Source organism: Tripterygium wilfordii, chromosome 20, assembly GCF_013401445.1.
Source record: "Tripterygium wilfordii isolate XIE 37 chromosome 20, ASM1340144v1, whole genome shotgun sequence".
Lineage (NCBI taxonomy): Eukaryota > Viridiplantae > Streptophyta > Magnoliopsida > Celastrales > Celastraceae > Tripterygium > Tripterygium wilfordii.
In genome coordinates this window covers 2,343,041-2,356,704 of record NC_052251.1, presented here as the reverse complement: position 1 = coordinate 2,356,704, position 13,664 = coordinate 2,343,041, and the positions used below count along the sequence as shown (strand labels likewise).

The 13,664-nt window shown below is 38.4% G+C and overlaps 1 long non-coding RNA gene and 2 pseudogenes across 1 annotated transcript; all 3 read right to left on the bottom strand.

Moving 5' to 3' along the window:
* Nucleotides 1-316: 316 nt before the first annotated feature.
* Nucleotides 317-3,122, bottom strand: LOC119986812 (annotated as a pseudogene).
* A 221-nt stretch (nt 3,123-3,343) lies between these two features.
* LOC119986552 lies at nt 3,344-9,789 on the bottom strand. The gene is made up of 3 exons (XR_005465284.1): nt 9,631-9,789; nt 9,036-9,147; nt 3,344-6,055 (listed from the first exon to the last, which is right to left on the bottom strand). It is a non-coding gene; the product is annotated as an uncharacterized LOC119986552 (long non-coding RNA).
* Nucleotides 9,790-11,283: 1,494 nt separating this feature from the next.
* On the bottom strand, nt 11,284-13,416 carry LOC119987407 (annotated as a pseudogene).
* Between the last annotated feature and the right edge of the window lie 248 nt (nt 13,417-13,664).

Here is a 13,664-nt window from a genome sequence, read left to right as displayed (position 1 = left end):
CGTTGATCATCGGACCGGATAGAGAGCAATGGGAAAGGAAAGCTTCTCTCTGTGTGGGAATAGAAAGAGAAAATTAAATAGAGTATTTTTAGGCATTTAAACTATCAGCCATTAGATTGAATCAAATTAAATCTGATCGTTGGTTTCAACTGCAGTGTGATCTGTCGTAAAACTTTTACAGCAGATGCTGGGAACCGACAATTGACAACCCAACAAGGTCATCTTCTATAATTTAATACAAAATGATGGTGATCACTAGTTGATTCCCAATGAAATTAAGTTTAATTGGTTTGAAGTCTTCATAAGACCATAATTATCAAAATGAAAAAGAAAAGAAAAGAAGAAGGTCTTCGTAGTTCGTACAATGAAGCCTAACAAAGAATATACACACTCCATCAATGTAAAGAAAGAAAGTCCCATGGAAGACTAGAGTCAAGCCTTTTTGTAAAAGATTAGATAGTTTCCATTCAGGGTGGTTGGCTTTATACCAACAAATAATGGCTCGGTTGACAATAGCTGAGTTCCAGCCCAGCACACATTCTCGTGCTAGACCCAAGATGGCAGATAGTGGAAACTGCCAATTTATTACCTTGGTTGATGTTGTGTCTGTTGCAGCAGTAACAACGTCCTGCGAGCCACACAGTATAGGAGGAGGTACCATCAATATACACTTATACTACCAAATGGACCATGATCACAAACAATATTTGCAAACAATTATAAATTCAAAGAACCTCACTGATCAAACGATTGTGAGAAGAACAAACTCTGCTTGGAGATAATAAGTTGACCTACTACTAAAAAATGATATGATAAAGGAATTCAACGTACCAAGAGCAAGCCCTTAGCTTGGTTCATGGTAATTGATGTAGCAGGATCGTCACGTTCTTGAAGCTCTAGCACAATTTGCAAGAAATCCCTCCCTTTCTTATTTCCTACTCCATCTTCTTTCACAGCAATATTGGAGCTCCTATGTTGCTTGATTATAGAATTAACAATTTCTTCCATGCAAACCCCTATTTTTCTGGCTCTCCTCTCTACACCCTGCAAATCCAATCCTGCAAGAACGGGAAAATAATCCGAAACATTTGGCTCCCCCGTTATCACCATGATTTCCGCCACAGCCTTCCGAAACTCCTCTCTGAGTTTAGTCCCCTGCTCTCCTTGTAATGTTCCTCCCCACAGCATCTTCATGATAGTATTAATTAAAGTCACAAAAGCCAATTCACCAAAATCCAGACACTCACCTGCTTTGTCATGAACATTCTTTATACTCTTCTCCACCTCTTGTTTTCTTAAACTGTAACAAGCGTCAAGACTTGTATTGCTCAACATCTCTCTCACAAACACCTTGCGCATCTTTATCCAATCTGGACCGTAAGGTGACCAGGCAACGTCGTTTCCACCAAAGACAGCAACTTTGACTGAGATTGGTGGATCTCGATTCGCAAAGATTGAGTCTTTGGCACGAACCACTTCTTTTGCAAGTGATGGAGAGCTAATCACAACGCCTAGTTTGTTCCCGAGCTTGAGCTTGTAGATGGGGCCATAAGTTTGTGCCAATTTTGTGAATGTGTGATGGAGATGGCTACCCAGAAAAGGAATTTACCCGATTATTGGGAATCCTCGAGGACCTGGTGGTAAAGGAGCGATTTTGGATCCTGGTCTCTTGATCAAGAATATCCATAACAGTGAAAAAATCAGGACTGGAATGGCTAAAATTGTTCCGGGAATTTGATATTTCTCATAGTTTAGTTGGCTCAACATGTTTGGACTTCGTTGCATGTGTGAAGGGTAGGAGATTGTATCAGAAAATATATATAGTAACCTCCCCTCCCACTTGAGCCGTACGTGTACCCATCATCTTTGAAGATAAGAGGCATTCCTTGAAACTAAGGATTTACATAGAAAAGTATACAATTATGACTATTTTTTTAGAAAATAATAAAAAGAAAAACACTAAGAAATTGACTGGCTTATTGCAATGATAATGTGAGCATGACACTCGTGGAGCGTGAAGTTGCATGGTCGATACGCAATTGCGTGTGAAGGGAGTTACTTGATAAATTGATATATGTAATTAGAACCACAAGAACAAATATTGATAGGTCAGCGCATGTTTGTTTTTCAATATTTTCCCGTCTAGGAGATTTGTCTCTTCTAACTTCCTCCCTAGTTCTCTGCGTGTGATCCACCCTGTGGAAATTGGCTCCTTCTTTGGTGTTTTTTTGGTGGGTGGTGTCCGGCCACCTATGGGTGCCGTCCGGACACCTATGTCTAGATTTTTTTTTAATACCAGTAGCAATTCCCGATTGATCGAGACCCAATTCGATCGATCGGGATCTGACGTGGCCAATTTCTATAAATTGTAATTTTACAAGGGTTTTCGGCCGAACTTCGTTCAACATGGTTTTGGGGCGCCGTCTTGAGAGAAAAATAGAGAGAGAACACTTACAAATGGAAAACACTTGAGAAAGAGTGGTGGGATCCAAGAGATCTTCTTTTGGGGTTCCGATTGTCTTGTGAGTAAGTGGGTTTCTTGTAGAGAGTTTGTAGGAACAAGATAGCATCTAAAGTGCGCTTTTTCTACTTGTATTGAGTAGTCTTTTTTGGTTTGTAATATTCTCCATCTAGTGAAATTTAATTCTCTGCTGCCCGAGGAGTAGGCAAGATTGTGTTGAACCTCGTATATCGCTTGTCTCGTATCTTTACTACTTTGATTTACTTGGATATTGTTGATTGATTGATTCTCTGCATACTTGGGATGGATTAATTGATTTAGTCAATCAAATTTGGTGCTATTGAATTGTGGGTATTGGTGATTCTAGCACAACATGCCTAGTAGTGACAATATCACCATAACCTTTGTAATTCTCCATTTCCTCCATTGATAACCTCTGCTAAGCCTCTGACATCCTTGACCTAGCACAGAGGTTATAAATGGAGGAAATGGAGAATTACAGAGGAAGTTGGAAGAAGGTTTTCGTATTCAATTCATTCGTACCTCATACAACACTGTAGCCAATATTTATAGTAACTGATTAAGCGATCTCATGATAGCTTGGCCAATACAAACGTTACACGTGTAAAACCACAAACTAATTACTAACCTCAAAACGCATCGTTTCAAAGTTTACAATTTAGGATCATAACTAGATAAACACTATATGCACCCCATTTTTAACTTAGTACATCTCATTCTAATGTATTTTTAAAAGGTTAATGAGATGTCCTTAGTAAAAAATAGAGTGCACTATAACAACTATCCTTAACAACTTTTTGGTCCTCAAGAAATATATTATTGAAGAATTCTACGGTTTGTATGAAATCTTGTGTAATAGTATTGACTATATGAATCAATCATATATACATGCACGTGTGACGAGTTTCTTAACAAACATGGAAAATGAATCACGGTAATAATGGGATAATTACAAATGAATATTACATAGAATAAATCAAAATATAACCATATCATGTTGTGATTGTTGCACCGGAATTAGCTCCTCTTTCAGTACCAGAATTATCTCTATCATTCTCCCGCAAGCGTAGGTGTCTAGGTAAGACTCAAAGCTTGAACCGATGATCAATGAAGAGCTTGCGAGCAAGTGGCTTGGTGAGGGAGTCAGCAAGTTGATCCACATAATGCACATGAGAAACCCGAAGAGTACGTTCGGCCACTTGGTCACATACGAAATGGAAATCAAGTGCTATGTGCTTCATACGAGAGTGAAACACAAGATTGGAGCACATATAAGTAGCACCAACATTTTCACAATAAACTATAGGTGGCTTGAGCAAGGTGAGGCCAAGTTCAGTGAGCAAATGAGTGAGCTAGTTTAACTCAGCTTTGGCAGAGGCTATGGCCCGATATTCAGCTTCCGTGGAGGATCGAGCAACAGTAGTTTTTTTTTTGAGCTCCAACTGATCGGGTGAGTACCAAAGTAAACAACATTGGCGGAAGTAGATGCATAGGACTCAACATCGCTGGCCCAATCGACATCCGCAAATGCTTGAAAAGCAATGGAATTGACTTTGGAGATAAACAGGCCATAATGAGACGTACCTTTCAAGTAGCGAAGGACTCGTTTGACAGCAAGCCAATGCTGAGTAGTAGGTTAATGCATGAACCGTGCCAATTTATTAACTGCAAATGAGATATCTAGGCGAGTAAGGAATAGATACTAAAGGGAACCAAGAACTCGATAGTATTGCGTAAGGTCATGAGAAGGAGACCCATTAATCAAGAGTAATGACTCAGATGATGACATAGGAGTAGATACCTCTTTAGCTTGGTGCATGTTAGCTTTAACAAGAAGATTCAAGTGTACTTTTGTTGAGTAAGGAGCAAATCGTGAGGAGTTCATTGTGCTTCAATGCCCAAGAAATAATGAAGGTCTCCAAGGTCTTTGAGAGAAAACCGATTGGAAAGGAGCTGAATAACAACCTAAATTGCTTATGGACTAGTGCCTATGAGGATGATATCATCCACATAAACCAGTACATATAGAATATAGGTGGACGCACGGCAAATGAAGAGGGATGCATCACACTTCGAATTTGTGAACCCATTGGCAAGCAAGAATGTTTGTAGTTCAGTATACCAAGGATGGGGTGCCTGTTTGAGGCCATAGATAGCCTTGTGCAATTTACAAACATGATGACGAAACTAAGAACTAATAAAGCCTTGTAGTTGCTGCATATAAACATCATCAGTAAGAGTTCCCTGCAAAAATGCATTGTTAACATCTAATTGCTTCAAATCCCAACCATGAGAGACCGCTATACTGAGAACCAAACGTTTGGTGGTAGGTTTAACAACTGGACTAAATGTTTCATGGAAATCAATGCCCGAACGTTGATGAAAGCCCTTGGTCACAAGACTAGCCTTGTAACGAGCAATTGATCCATCGGGATTCTTCTCGATTTTGTAAACCCATTTACAGCCAACAATATTTTTTGTGTGTGTAGATGGAACGACAGACCAAGTCTTATTTCGGATAAGGGCTTGAAATTCATCGGACATGGCATGGCGCCAACATTGGGATTTGACAACTTGGTTGAAAGTGGAAGGTTCGGACTCAGTGACTCTAGTGGGGGCAGTGAGGGCAGTGAGTGAAGTTTGGAGAGAGAGGCCTTTTTGGTTTGTAAATATTGTTCTGGGCTCGAGTGACCATGCGTGGCGGAGAAGGATGGTGGGTAAGGGAGATGAGTTCAAGATGGGTTGAGGAGATGAGTTCAGGATGCTTTGGTTTGTGTGTGGGTGAAGTGTTAAAAGGTTGGAGAAGGACTTACCTGTGGAGGTGCCAAGCTGGGAGCATCTTGACGCTGGTGATGAGTAGTATGATCTGTAGAAAGTGACGAATCACGAGATAGAGAAGCTAGAGGGGGATTGGGCAGTGGCTGACCAGAATTAGAGGAGGAGATGATGTTGGGAGTAACTAGAACAGGAGAGGCATCATGGGACACATTGGTGATAGGTGTGATGGGATTTGACTCATGATAGTGTGAAAAGAATTTATGGAGATGGGGAGATGACTTAGTGAGTACGGTAGATGAATTGTGTTGAAAGGGAAAGATGCTTTCTGCAAAGACAACATGCCGAGAAACAAAGACTTGACTATTGGATGGATCATAACAGCAGTAAACATGATTGGGAAGAGAGTACCCAAGAAATATACACGGCCGTGAACGAGGTTCAAGTTTGTGTTTGGTGTAGGGTAGTAGCCAAGGATAGCATAAGCAATCAAAGATTTTTAAATTGCCATAGCTCGGATGATGATGGAAAAGTTTGTGATAAGGTGTATCAAAATGAAGAACAAAGTTGGGCATCCTATTTATGAGATAGGTGGCGGTTTGAAAGGCATAAGACCAGAAATGCTAGGGCAAGGGTGCTTGGTGGAGAAGACAAAGGCCCGTTTCAACAATATGACGATGTTTCATTTCCGCAGAACCCACATGCTCAGATGTATATGAGGGTGATATGAGGTGTTGAATCCCATATTTACTGAGAATGCGAGTGAGCCCTATTATTCTCCACCACCATCTGTATAAACTGTTTTAATTGGAGTTGAGAAAAAAATTGCAAATTAAAATTTTGAGTTTTCCGAAAAGGGTTTTTTGGAAAACTAACACCCTTGAAAAACGAATTTGGAAAACTAACCCACTTTTTTAAAAACATGAAATCTAACACTTTTTTGAAAGGAATTGTCACAAATACCCTTATTCCCTTAAAACCCAAACCCTTCTTGCGACATCTCCTTTCACATTGTTCTTCTTTTCACTTTCGTTATGTTTCCTCGACACCATTTTCCATCGTATTCAACGCTACGCTTCGCTCCGATAGTTTTCATCCTCAAAGATGCTGTTAATCTACGATTTTTGCCTCATTCAATCGCCCCTCTGCACCTAATATTTCATGGTATGTATTAATTAATGTTATATTTGTGGTTCGAGTTAGCAATGGTTAGGGTTTGAGTTTTTCAATCTAGTAGTGCCTAGGATTTCGAGTATTCATTCAAGCAGTTTAAGGCTTCTTTCGAATAGGTTATTTAGGGTTTGAGCCTCTGAGGAGGTTATGTCGAGTTCCAACTTTATACAAAAGTTCGAGTAAATTGTTTATCTGTTCGAGTATTTACATATATTTGTTCAAATAGTTGCTTGCCTCTCTCACGTGCTCTCACCTTCCCCAGATGGCTATCGGTTTGTCACTCATTCGTGGAAGGTCTCTTTGGCTTTGTACTTCTTTGATCATGTGAGTGGCAAGTCAAAGGAGTTTGGATTTGTGAAGTTCACTACTGAAAAGTGCAGCATGTAAGTACTCGAACATACAAAGGCAAACACTCGAACAAATATATGTAATTACTTGAACAAATACATGTAATTCTTGTTCGAGTATTTAAAATTCTTGTTCGAGTATTTAAAAGTCAACGGGGATAAACCCGGTTGAGATTGGGAAAGAGAATAAAAAGACATCGTTTTGTAGTCCAACTGAGTTATTAAGTTTCTGCACGTTTTATGTTTCCAATTTTTTAATTCTAGTTTAAGTAGGAGTCCAATTTCGAGTATTTTGTTGTATCTGTTCGAGTATTTCGTTTTATTGTTCGAGTATTTCAGATTTGTTGTTCGAGTATTTTGTTTTATATGTTCGAGTATTTCAGTTTTCCAACTTTGACCGTTCGTAACTTTTGATCCGCTCTTGTGTTTCCTTATTATAATATGTTTCTGAAGACTGATTTTGAAGACCTAAAAGTCAATCTATGGTTTACCCCAGTTGAAATTCGAAAGGAGATCGAAAAGGAGTCGTTTTGAAGTCTAACGAAGTTAATAAGAAAGAACATTTTTTTTGTTATACATTTTCTTGTTCGAGTAAATGGTGTATATGTTCGAGTATTACAAATATTTGTTCAAGTAAATAGTTTATATGTTCGAGTATATAGTTTATCTGTTCAAGTAATTGATGATATGTATTCGAATATTTTGTTGTATCTGTTCGAGTATTTCAGATTTATTGTTCGAGTGTTTCAGTTTTTCAGTTTTGACCGTCCGTAACTTTTGATCCGCTCGTGTGTTTTCTTATTATAATATGTTTCCGAGGACTGATTTTGAAGACCTGCAAGACTTCGGGAAGAAGATCGAAAAGATGTCGTTTTGAAGTCTAACTGAGTTAATAAGAGATGTGAAGAATATTTTTTTTTATACATTTTCTTGTTCGAGTAAATGGTGTATATGTTCAAGTATTATAAATATTTGTTCGAGTAAATAGTTTTTATGTTCGAGTAATACTATATTTGGTTCGAGTAAATATCTCTGACTGTTCGAGTAAATAGTTATCATCATTGCTAACAACCAACCGTTCCAAATGGAAATGTGTGTTATAGACACATTTCATGACCACCTCATTCGAAGTTCGATCAATTCCCGTAATCTTGTATATCTTCTCCAAAAAATCTTCATAGGAAATTGACTCATTCACTACTAAACATTTCCCAGTACCACCAATGAATTTGTAAATTCCTCCTGAAAATTTCCAGTCTCCTCCGTATATAACAACAATGTCAACATCACCCATTTCTGTAAAAGAAAAGTGTAAAATTCATTCAGAAACACTTTATAAATCCAAATACTCGAACAGATAATTACAATTACTCGAATACATATCATCAATTACTCGAATAGATAAACTATATACTCGAACATATAAACTATTTACTCGAACAAATATTTATAATACTTGAACATATACACCATTTACTCGAACAAGAAAATGTATAACAAAAAAATGATTTTCACATCTCTTATTAACTCCGTTAGACTTCAAAATGACGTCTTTTCGATCTCCTTCCCTAATTGACTTATAGGTCTTCAAAATCAGTCCTCGGAAATATATTATAATAAGGAAACACACGAGTGGATCAAAAGTTACGGACGGTCAAAGTTGAAAAACTGAAATACTCGAACAACAAATCTGAAATACTCGAACAGATACAACCAAATACTCGAACAACAAATATGAAATACTCGAACAGATACAACAAAATACTCGAACAACAAATATGAAATACTCGAACAAATAAAATAAAAGACTCGAAACAACAAATATGAAATACTCGAACATAGCACACAAAGTACCCTAAACTGCTCGAATGAATGAATACTCGAAACCCTAAGCACTACTAGATTGAAAAACTCATACTCGAATCACAAATACAAAATTAAATAAAACATACCCATGAATAACCATGTGCAGAGGGGCGGTCGAATGAGGCAAAAATCGTAGATTAACAGCGTCAAAGTGAAAGAAGAACGAAGAGAAAAAAGAATGCAGAGAAAAAAGAATGAAGAGTGATGTCGTAGGAAGGGAAAATGATTTTTGAGTGAAACAATGTGAAATAAGGGTATTTGGGACAATTCCTTTCAAAAAAGTGTTAGATTTCATGTTTCTAAAAAAGTGGGTTAGATTTCAAAAATGAGTTTTGAAAAGTGCTACTTTTCCAAAAAACCCTTCCGAAAATATTGGAGACATCAGATTTTACCTTGGGTGGGTAAATCCACTAGAGTAAGCTCAATCCGTAGGCCAAAGGCCTTTCTTTCTAACAAACTTAGACTTTAGTCGAGATAAATTTGAAGAAGCCGGTTTATCCAATTCTGTAATCGAAATCAAACATCGAGAATCAGCTTTTAACATACTATGCCTTAAAACAACATCTTCAATTTCAAAGTTTTTCAAATGCCATAAAACTAAGGAAATTCAGATAACTGTGGAATTCTAGAATTGCAAAATCAGAACAAAGTCCTACTAAGTTCCCTCAGATACCCAGTTGGTCAATTTCTTCTGATTGAATCCAAGAAGCAAATTACAAGCTGACCCACACATGGATCCACTCTACCTCTTAAAAACCAAGTGTAACTCCTCAAACAAGCATCAACATAAAACAAAAATCAGAAACCCAAGAGACAAACATAGAATTTTAATCATAATTCAACTCGATTGGCCCAAATTGATGTTAACTAAGAAAATTGAATTACGCATCAAAGAGCTTACATTTTGCACAAATACACAAGAGAGAGAGAGAGAGAGAGAGAGAGAGAGAGAGAGAGAGAGAGGGAGGGAGGGAGGGAGGGGCTGACCTGCTGATACTAGGAACCATTAAAAGAACAAAGAAGAAGTCCGTTAAAGCGTGTCTGAAGAGTCCAAAACCAGCCATTGGCTCCTTTACGTTTGTTGTTTCTTTCACTAGTTCAAACTCTCTCTCCGCGCTACCGGCGACCGTGAGAAACTTTGTTGCGGCTACATTGGAAAGTCACGTGCCCGATAAATCATCCTACTTTGGTAATCACGTGCACTTGACACCTGTCCTTTGCTGACAATTTGAAAAATACACAATTACTTATATGCCCTCACAATGATGATGAGCTGGCATTCACTTTTGCAGAGGGAGATACGATTAACTCTCTTAATTACATCCCCATTTAGGGAGTAAGTATATAATTATAATCATGAATTTGGGTTAGGATGGGGCCCACTCCCACGTGGGTATTAATGTACGGCCACAAACAAATAAACAGAAGGCAGTGCATGATGTTTTGTTTCCCAGCCGGGATTAGCTGGACACTTCAAGTCGTACGTGACATTATAAAATGAATAATGTTTGAGACCCTCAAAATATGATCCTCAAAAGTCCCCTATTTAATGTGGAGTATTGGATGTGAAGTGGGCCCTATATGTGTGTTTTTAATCAATGGTTATTTTAATGGCACATAGATTTGGGGACTTTTGAGGGTTAAATTTTGGGGGGTCTCTAGCATTGTCCTTATAAAATTACGTCACTTTTTTAATTAATTTTTATTTATTTGTTTGTACTCTCTTTTTCTTTTTTCTTTTTTTAAAGGCCCACATGCCACACACGTTAAGCCATGCCCGAGGAGCATAAAAATCATCACAACGGATGAAAAACTACTCAAATCCCAAATCTCCTTGATGAGAATGGAACCCTGGACCTCAAGGTTCTGTTGTTAATACAAGTTCTTTCCGTACGAGTAATATTTCTTAAATATCAAAATCATTCTTATTTTATCAATATGACATAATTTGGCTTTCGACTACTACCAGATCAGGAAAGTCCACAGTCAGTTTCGATGGTTTTTTTTTTCCCGAATTTTTGACATAAATTTAACCAAACGATCGATTGATTTTTTCGATTATTTGATTGATTTTTCGATCGATTCTCACTAACATATGTTTAAGAATAACCAATTAATCGATCGATTTAGTTTTTTAAGGCAGCCCTACAGACCAGTATTGCATTTCAATCTGTAAAATGACATCATGAGACTCCCAACTTATTTGGTAAATTTGGATGAGTAGATGTGAACCAACACATTTCAAATTAACTATGATTTTTGGATAAGATTATAATTTGTATGCTAACTACACTCGTCAATTGACAACCCAACAAGGTCATCTTCAATAATTTAATACAAAATGATGGTGATCACTTGTTGATTCCGAATGAAATTAAGTTTAATTGGTTTGAAGTCTTCATAAGACTTTAATTATCAAAATGAAAAAGAAAAGAAAAAAAGGTGGTCTTCGTACAATGAAGCCTAACAAAGAATCTACACACACTCCATCAATGTAAAGAAAGTAAGTCCCATGGAAGACTAGAGTCGAGCCTTTTTATAAAAGATTAGATAGTTCCCATTCAAGGTGATTGGCTTCATACCGACGAATGGTGGCTCGGTTGACAATTGTCGAGTTGTAGCCTAGCACACAATCTCGTGCTAGACCCAAGATGGCAGATGGTGGAAACTGCCAATTTATTACCTTGTTTAGGTCCTTCTATTGTAATTGCTAACATTTTTTTAGTCTGATAAGCTGAATTTATAGCACCACAAAGAAGAGCAGAATTACATAACAGGAGATCATATCCTTTTATACCAAGAATGAATACAAATGCTAACCTTATTTCGAGACAACAAGTCTTGGAACCTTAATGCTCCAGCCGCGGTGTTGGAATAACAATCAAAGGCTTCGCCTTCTTGACAACAATCCCAGATTTTTCTGATAATTCTAGCTCTTCGCCTGCCGATAATTTCCAGTCAAAAGAATGCAACAATGAAGCCAGCAAATACACCAACATCTTCTCTGCTAAAGGAATCCCCGCACAAATCCTCCTACCAGAACCGAACGGAAGATACTTAAAATTATTACCAGAGAAATCTAATTTGCAATCTTCTCCATTCAGAAACCTCTCAGGCCTAACTCTAAGGAGTTGTCCCAAAGTTCAGGGTCTCTGTGGATAGCCCAAATGTTCAAGAAAACTTGAGTACCCCTTGGAATGGTGAATCCACCAATTGTGGCAGTCGAGCTTGGACAATGTGGTATTAGCATTGGTACTGCAGGGTGCAAGCGACTTGTTTCCTTCACTACAGCATCCAAATAGGGTAGTTTGGGCAAGTGGAACTCTTCGACAGAGTTGTTCACACCAACGACTTGATCCAATTCCTGCTGGACTTTTTTCATTATCTCTGGATTCATCATGATCTCTGCCATTGCCCACTCAACCATGGTTGATGTTGTGTCTGTTCCACCAGTAACAACGTCCTGCGAGCCACACAATATAGGAGGAGGTACCATCAGTATACACTTATACTACCAAATGGACCATGATCACAAACAATATTTGCAAACAATTATAAATTCAAAGAACCTCACTGATCAAACGATTGTGAGAAGAACAAACTCTGCTCAATTAATGGAGATAATAAGTTGACCGACTACTAAAAAATGATATGATAAAGGAATTCAACGTACCAAGAGCAAGCCCTTAGCTTGGTTCATGGTAATTGATGTAGCAGGATCGTCACGTTCTTGAAGCTCTAGCACAATTTGCAAGAAATCCCTCCCTTTCTTATTTCCTACTCCATCTTCTTTCACGACAATATTGGAGCTCCTGTGTTGCTTGATTATAGAATTAACAATTTCTTCCATGCAAACCCCTATTTTTCTGGCTCTCCTCTCTACACCCTGCAAATCAAATCTTGCAAGAACCGGAAAATAATCCGAAACATTTGGCTCCCCCATTATCACCATGAATTCCGCCACAGCCTTCCGAAACTCCTCTGTGAGTTTAGTCCCCTCCTCTCCTTGTAATGTTCCTCCCCACAGTATCTTCATCAGAGTATTAATTAAAGTCACAAAAGCCAATTCACCAAAATCCAGACACTCACCTGCTTTGTCATGAACATTCTTTATACTCTTCTCAACCTCTTGTTTTCTCAAACTGTAACAAGCGTCAAGATTTGTATTGCTCAACATCTCTCTCACAAACACCTTGCGCATCTTTATCCAATCTGGACCGTAAGGTGACCAGGCAACGTCATTTCCACCAAAGACAGCAACTTTTGCTGAGATTGGTGGGTCTCGATTCGCAAAGATTGAGTCTTTGGCACGAACCGCTTCTTTTGCAAGTGATGGAGAGCTAATCACAACGCCTAGTTTGTTCCCGAGCTTGAGCTTGTAGATGGGGCCATAAGTTTGTGCCAATTTTGTGAATGTGTGATGGAGATGGCTACCCAGGAAAGGAAGGTACCCGATTATTGGGAATCCTCGAGGACCTGGTGGTAGAGGAGCGATTTTGGATCCTGGTCTCTTGATCAAGAATATCCATAACAGTGAAAAAATCAGGACTGGAATGGCTAAAATTGCTCCGGGAATTTGATATTTCTCATAGTTTAGTTGGCTCAACATGTTTGGACTTCGTTGCATGTGTGAAGGGGGAGGGGATTGTATTAGAAAATATATACATAGTAATTAGTAACCTCCCCTCCCACTTGAGCTGCACGAGTACCCATCATCTTTGAAGATAAGAGGCATTCCTTGAAACTAAGGATTTACATAGAAAAGTATACAATCAGGACTATTTCTATAGAAAATAATAAAAAGAAAAACACTAAGCTATTGACTGGCTTATCTTCCCGTCTAGGAGATTTGTGATGTAGCCCACAGCCAACCAAGCCTTGGCATTAATGACGTGGACAACACTTAACCAAGGGATGACCCTGGTAATATGGGAAGGACGACGTGACCATCAAAGACTTATGTCCTCCTTTTTGTCCTTTGCGTGAAGGTTGCTTCTGTTTTAGCTTTCCTCCTTTTGTTC